This window comes from Brassica oleracea, chromosome C8 (genome assembly GCF_000695525.1).
Source record: "Brassica oleracea var. oleracea cultivar TO1000 chromosome C8, BOL, whole genome shotgun sequence".
Lineage (NCBI taxonomy): Eukaryota > Viridiplantae > Streptophyta > Magnoliopsida > Brassicales > Brassicaceae > Brassica > Brassica oleracea.
This window is the reverse complement of record NC_027755.1, coordinates 32,218,310-32,226,037: the sequence shown is the minus strand read 5'-3', so window position 1 is coordinate 32,226,037 and position 7,728 is coordinate 32,218,310. Positions and strand designations below refer to the sequence as shown.

Below are 7,728 nucleotides of genomic sequence, written 5' to 3'. Positions count from 1 at the left end.
GGAGAAATATTTTCTTATTTGAAATGTATATAGCATTTCGTTTGCTTATTGGCTCAACATTAATGTCTCAAAATCCCAGAGATTTATTTTGAGAATGATTCATCAATCTTAGTTTTAGTGCAAACATAATTTTTTTTTATGTTTAACTTATCATAAAATGTGAGATTTTTTAATTTTTATATTACATTTTAGTATGGTACTTCGGGACCAAAATATCTCCAAGCTTTTAATAACAACTTGCATGTTTCTTAATAACATTTGTACTTTTGAATGGTTTTGAACGGGCCGATTATATACAATGGCTGAATATCTGACTGAGTCATAAGATTACATGAAAGATTTGGTAATTTTGATTTGGAAAGATATAATAATTTGATATTCTTAGTGATTTAACGTAAAGCATTTACAACAAACACATCTTATTAGAATTTGTGGCTTCTAAAAACCAGTATTGCCATTTGGTAACTTCGAAATTTAATACAATGTATCACTTATTTTCATTGTTCTTTGTATAGATATAATAGAAAGTGCACCCCCGAAAAAGTTTATTATATTTATTTAAGTTTAAAATTAATTGTTTCCTATAGCTTTAAATATACCTCCTCGTCACTCATCTCCCTCGACGATTTACGTGTGTACATCGACCTCTCTCAATCTCTTTTCGCTGCAAGCCTTACGAGATCAAGCATGGATGAAGAATACGAGGTTATTGTTCTTGGAACCGGTCTCAAGGAGTGCATCCTCAGCGGTCTCCTTTCTGTCGATGGTGTCAAGGTCCTCATCCTCTTCCTTCGATTCACATTTAGATTTATTTTTTCCTTCTCTTACTGCCTTAATCCGGATGAACGGATCAGATTAAATCTCCGATTGTATGATTAATGTGGATGAGACGTTATGTTGTTATTCGAATGCTTTCATTTGATTTTACCACGATCTGATCATTTTAGGCATTGGTTATTTTGATTAATTTGTCGGTGTGGATATCATGAGTAGGTGCTTCACATGGACAGGAGTGATTACTATGGTGGAGAATCAACATCTCTTAACCTCAATCAGGTTCTTCTTTTTAAGTCTTTATTAATGGTTTTGTGGTAGTTTACTTTTATTCATCGTTTTTATTTTTGTGTGCAGCTTTGGAAGAAGTTCAGAGGAGAAGAGAAGGCCCCTGAGCATTTAGGTGCAAGCAGGGACTACAACGTTGACATGATGCCTAAGGTATTGTTGTTGGTGGCTTTCATTATATTGTATGCATGCTAACTAATGAGTCAACCTAACGTTTGTCTTTCAATGTGATGGACCAGTTTATGATGGGAAATGGCAAGCTTGTTCGTACCCTTATTCACACAGACGTTACAAAGTATTTGTCGTTTAAAGCCGTTGATGGAAGCTATGTTTTCGTTAAAGGGAAAGTAAAAGCTTCTCATTCATGTATAGGTTTTGCATATATTTACAAAATATAATTTTGCTGAAAACTCTTTTAACTGTTGATGAATATATTTGGCTACAGGTTCAAAAGGTGCCTGTGACTCCTATGGAAGCCATGAAATCTAATCTCATGGGTATATTTGAGAAACGTCGAGCTGGCAAGTTTTTCGGTTATGTTCAGGATTACGACGAGAAGGAACCCAAAACACACAACGGAATGGATTTGACCAAACTTAATTACAACTAAGGAACTGATTGCGTAAGCTCTATCTAATAATACCCTTTAGCTAGCTTTACGTGTGGCTAACCACTTAGATGGCTGGAAATTTGGTCTTGATGACAACACTATTGAATTCATTGGTCACGCGATTGCACTTCACACCAATGACCAACATCTCCATCAACCTGCCTTGGATACTGTTATGAGAATGAAGGTGAACTTTTTTTGTCAGACTTGTTTTAACATCTCTGAAGCTGACATTTTTGCTTTAATTGGTTTGGCTAGCTCTATGCGGAATCTCTTGCACGTTTCCAAGGAAGCTCTCCATATATTTATCCTCTCTATGGGTTGGGAGAACTGCCTCAGGTTTTTCTATCACTCTAATCTTTGCCTTGGTTGCCTTAATCTCCTTCAGTTTTAGATGATTATTTCTTGCTTCTTCTCTGACTTTTCTATATATCTTCTCCTTATTCAGGCATTTGCACGGCTTAGTGCTGTCTATGGTGGCACATATATGTTGAACAAACCTGATTGCACGGTAATTTTCTCTTCCTCATTATTACAACTCATTGGTTTTTCTTTCTTGAGGTGCAAGTATCAATGTAGGAATGTTGTACTCATATATATATATATATATATATATATATATATATATATATCAATATTAATCTTATGATAGCATTGATAGGTAGAGTTTGACGAGGAAGGTAAGGTTACTGGTGTAACATCTGAGGGAGAGACCGCCAAATGCAAAAAGGTTGTGTGCGACCCTTCCTACCTGCCGAACAAGGTAATACATTACTGCATTATTAGCATGTTTGAACCATCCTTTAACCTTTTACTTCTTTTCCTTGGTTATTTATATTATGATTGTGGAATGTTTCATGATATGAAGAGTACTGACATTCAAACAGGTTAACAAGATTGGCAGAGTTGCTAGGGCCATCGCAATTATGAGCCACCCTATTCCAAACACCAATGACTCTCACTCAGTACAGGTCATCATACCCCAGAAGCAGTTGGCCCGCAAGTCAGACATGTGAGTTCCTTTGTTTTTTTAAAATGTTTTTGTGGTAAGCTCCATCTCAGTATCATATTGACATATGTCTCTACACGCTGACAGGTATGTCTTCTGTTGTTCCTACTCCCACAACGTGGCTCCTAAGGGAAAATTCATCGCATTTGTGTCGACAGATGCAGAGACTGATAACCCTCAAACCGAACTAAAGGCTGGAATTGATCTTTTGGGTCCTGTTGATGAGATATTCTTCGACATGTATGATAGATACTAGCCTGTCAACGAGCCCGCTTCGGACAACTGCTTTATATCAACGGTGAGCCATCTTTAGTTTACACCGTAGCCTATTTTTAGAATGGGTGGATTCTAAGTAACTAACCTTTTCCTTGTTGGTCATTAACAGAGCTATGATGCTACAACACACTTCGAGACAACTGTTGCTGATGTGTTGAACATGTATACCTTAATCACCGGAAAGGTAAATGTTCTGACATTCGCTACGGATATATGTTAGATGAGATGGAGACAAAAGTCTTGAGTTTTCTTGACATCTTTTAATATAAATTTTGTGTTTTTTTTCTTCTTCTTATGTTGCAGCAACTAGACCTAAGTGTTGATCTGAGTGCAGCGAGTGCTGCAGAGGAATGAGGAACCTGTGATCACTCTCTCTAGTTGTTGTTTCCTTCTTTTTCATTTCTTTTCGTTGGTTTCAATACATAATCAGATCGATGCTCATTTTTTTTTATGTTGAATGTTTGGTTAAGACTCATAAAATCTCTTTAAAACCTTAACTTTTTTCAGCTGTTGGTGTCCTCTTTTATTTATGGAGGATATAGAACGAAGCTAAATATGTTTTACCTATGATTTATCGTCTAACCCCTTTTCTTTTAGTCGTTTATGAGGTTAAAATTGTTCTGAGATTTTGTAAATTAAAGAAAACAATAATTTGCAACTTTTTTTTGAACACCAATAATTTGTAACTTTAATTCGATATAATTCACCCTAAAAACAACTACTACCTTGAGACGCAAATCATACCTAAAAGTATATTAACTATATTTACTACTTACAAATTAAAACAACAAGGTTTCGTGGTGTAGTTGGTTATCACGTCAGTCTAACACACTGAAGGTCTCCGGTTCGAACCCGGGCGAAGCCATTACTTATTTTTTTGTATACGTAGAAATTAGAAAATTATAAAAAAAACTCTAAAAGGACGCCGTTGCCGGTTATCGAACCCGGGTCACCCGCGCGACAGACGGGAATACTTACCACTATACTACAACGACTTTGTTGTTTCTTCAGTTACTTAGATTATTTTACTTTATTAGACCAAACGAAGTGGAAGATAACTAGACAAGTAACCAATCCAATCTCCGAATTTGTAACTCTAAATGGCTAAAATTGTAATAGTCTTTCGAAAATTCAGGTTAAGGATTGTAGTCACACTAATCCAAATACTGTATAGTTCATCTTTCTTATAGAAGTAGGAAACCTGTTGCTTCAGTATTATATTCAACCGAGATGAATACATATAAAAGATAATTATTTACATCCGAAATTCTTAAGTGTGGCGAGCGTGTTTGTAAAATATATTATCAATCTTTGTTTGATGTTGGAGCACACTATTTTAGGGGCTTTGGGAAAAAAGTTGAGCTAGATAATAAGTCAGCAAGATAATTAAAGGATAATCAGACATGTGGATGTAGAAATGATATTATTGTTATGCAGATAAATCTGGAAAAAAACTTTCAGAATGAAACAAACAATAACTTCTAAAACATATAAATGAACAAATAAGTAACTGTTTATTATTGAGTTGATTATGTTTCAATAAATAAACAAGTCTATTTGCCAACGTTTTATATCCTCTTTTCTCATCCATATAAATATAATCGCTTTCTTTGTTTGTGGTAGAAACTAGAAAGGCTCTTTTTATTTGTCTGCAACTCCAGACAAGTTGATCATTGATGGTAGTGCTGGGCATTCGGGTTTTCGGTTCGGATCGGTTCAGTTTATTCGGTTTTCGGGTTATTCGGGTTAGGATGTTTAGGAACCGAACATTTTTCGGATCGGTTCGGGTCGGATTATTTCGGGTTCGGGTCGGTTTTCTATTTTTTTTATAAAACCCGAAATGGAACCGTATTACAAATAATTCGGGTTTGGTTCGGATTTAAAGCCCAAAAACCTGAAAAACCCCAAAAACCCGAGCTAGACCCAGAAAAAAGCAAAAAATATCCGGGTTATTCGGATAGTTCGGATTTTTTAGATATTTTTTTATTTATAAATTATATTTTATATATATTAAATTAAAAAAAAAATCAATATATTCAAAATATTCGAAGAAGATGAAGAAAAATATATTTCTTTATTAATAGGTGGGGATGCTCTTCTCGAGGTTAAAAATAAAACGATGTGTTCTACCGTAGTTGTGTTCGTGGAAATGTATGTGTGGATATGATCTCCTGAAGGCTTGTCCACAGAAGACCCTAACGGTTTTCTTGCTGTTTTTTTTTTTTTGTTTAGTTACTGTGAGTGATATTAAGTTTTCAGCGTAGATTGAATTTACGAATTGAGAGGGCAAAGGTAAACCCTGATGGATATCAAAAAGTAGAGCAAAGTAAACAAACAGAGAGCAATATATTAGTTAACTACCAAAAGAACAACTCAGTCTAAGTTGGTGGCATTAGAATACATGAGAAGACGTAGCCGAAAGGACATATTAGTAGTACAACAAAAGGTGCCTCCTGAAAAGAAAAAAACTAGGGATAAGATAACTACTCAGTGGTCGTGGTCAGCGGAGACTTGGTCAGGAGAGTTGTGAACAGACTTGGCAGGTGACTTATGGTCAAGTGACTTGTGGTTAGGCAAGTCGTGGTTAGGCAAGTCGTGGTCAGTGGAGACTTGGTTAGGATAGGAGAGTTGTGAACAGGTGAACAGTGGTTAGTCAAATCGTGGTCAGGAGAGTTATCAACATCGAAGACACGGATGAAGCTAACAAGCGAAGAAGACGCTGCAATTATATATCCCAGAAGGATGTGCCGCCACAGCAGCTACGTCCAACGAGTGTCATGTATTTAATCCACAAAAATCCAACATTAAGAATTAACAAAGATATCATGAAGTACGATTTCAAAAACCAAGTTACAAAACTATTATGTCGGAAAACCAGATACACTAAAAATGATTTGTTCGTTAGACACATGGAAGATATGAATATAAGCCAAACAACAAACCGACAAAAGCTAAGTTGTAGACATCGAACATGTACTTATGGATAGATATGTATGGATGCAGTGCTTGTGGTTACGGTGAACATGTGACAGGGCGTAGAGTGTTCTTCTCCGTTTTTTGCAAATTTAAGAACAAGGAGACGAACAAGAAGATGAGAGTTGAGAGTATATCCTTAGAAACAAAACAAAGCTAAAATGGTACGAAGTGACAGAGCAATTAGTGTTTGGTATTAGATATCAGATGAAGGAGACAGAGAGATTCGTATTTAGTCTTGGATGTTAGATAGACAAGCCAGAAAGATTGAGTTTTGGTGTTGGGAAGATAATGTTTCCAGCAAGAAGACGACGGTGTAGGAAGAACACGCCGACCTCTGATGAACACAACGGTCTCGGAAAAATAGACTGTCTCGGAAAGTGACGGAGAAGACGACGGTGCTCTAGTTCAAATGTAATTGTCAAAGATGATAGATGAATCTGAGAGTTGTGTTTGGAATTAGGTTAAGAGAAAGGAGATTTAAGGATTTTAAGTTATCGAGGCAAAAAAAATGTTTCTATAATTTATTATTTACTTAAATACATTGATGTCTAGTTCAAGGGAAAATTAGACCAAATGACTTGGGAAAGTGTCTTCCATACCCAAAAGAGTCTTATTGGGTAATTGAAAACTCAAAATGTGTCTTTGACGGTAATTTTTTTTACTAACACTTTTAACCTTCAAAATAACATTTGTATCAAAAAAAACTTCCAAAGTAAAAAGTTAACCGGTTGTACAGGTAAAAAATGATGTGTCAGGTTTTTTGTTCAAAAAATAATTATCTAATTAATAAAATAAACAAAAATTAAATAAAAGTTCTGAAAATTAAATAAAACTCAGAAAATTTAATAAAAACTAATAAAATTAAACATTCAATTTTTTTTAAAAAAAAAGTTCAGAAAATTAAATAAATATTTTTACAATTAAATAAATATTTAGAGAAATAATAAAAATAAAAAATAAAAATTCAAAAAATAAATAGGATTGAATTAAAATAAAGAAAAACTAAATAAAATTCATAAATTGAAAAAAAAAATAAAAAAAAAATTATCATAAATTACTAGATTTGTTTTAAAAATATCATATCATTGTTTACAATAACAATTTCAAATATATCACTTATGACAATGGTGGTTTTTCACTTAAGCATTAACAATGACGATTTTTGGCATATATCCAATAATAGTTTCTTAAATCATCGTTGAAAATGGCAAAAAAAAAAAAACTATTTTGAACTTTTCAATTTTCATTTTTTTTTTAATTTATGATTTTTTTTAGTTTTCTGTATTTTAATTTGATGTTATTTATTTTTGAATTTTTACTTTTTTTTTAGTTTCTATATCTTTATTTTTTCATAAAAAATTCTGAATTTTATTTAATTTTTCATTTATTTTTATAGTTAAATAATTAAAAAAAACTGATACATCATCCTTTTACATGTACTATTGGTTATTTTTTTATTTTGAGGTTTTTTGTGATACAAATGTCAGTTTAAAGATTAAAAGTGTCAGTGAAAAAGTTTCAAGGTTTAAAGTTATAGTAAATGATACTATGAAGGGTTTTTATGCGATTTTCCCTAGTATATTTCATTGGCATATATCATGAGTAAAATAAAATATGCTTTCCATGTTCAAGATAATGCTCTTTTGCTTACTTTATATAGCGTTGGTAACAAAAATTTAATTATTATAACTTTTTTGTGTAAATGTTAAATTCATACCATTTTAACCTTTATAATATTGTGAGACAACTTATTCACCAAGAAAAAAAAAAGAAAAAAAAAACAGCAACAACAAAT

At 33.3% G+C, this 7,728-nt stretch overlaps 1 non-coding gene and 1 pseudogene across 1 annotated transcript; both read left to right on the top strand.

The window, feature by feature from the left end:
• Positions 1 to 645: 645 nt before the first annotated feature.
• LOC106310526 lies at positions 646 to 3,464 on the top strand (annotated as a pseudogene).
• A 284-nt stretch (positions 3,465 to 3,748) lies between these two features.
• On the top strand, positions 3,749 to 3,822 carry TRNAV-AAC. The gene has a single exon. It is a non-coding gene; the product is annotated as a tRNA-Val (tRNA).
• The last annotated feature ends 3,906 nt before the right edge of the window (positions 3,823 to 7,728 follow it).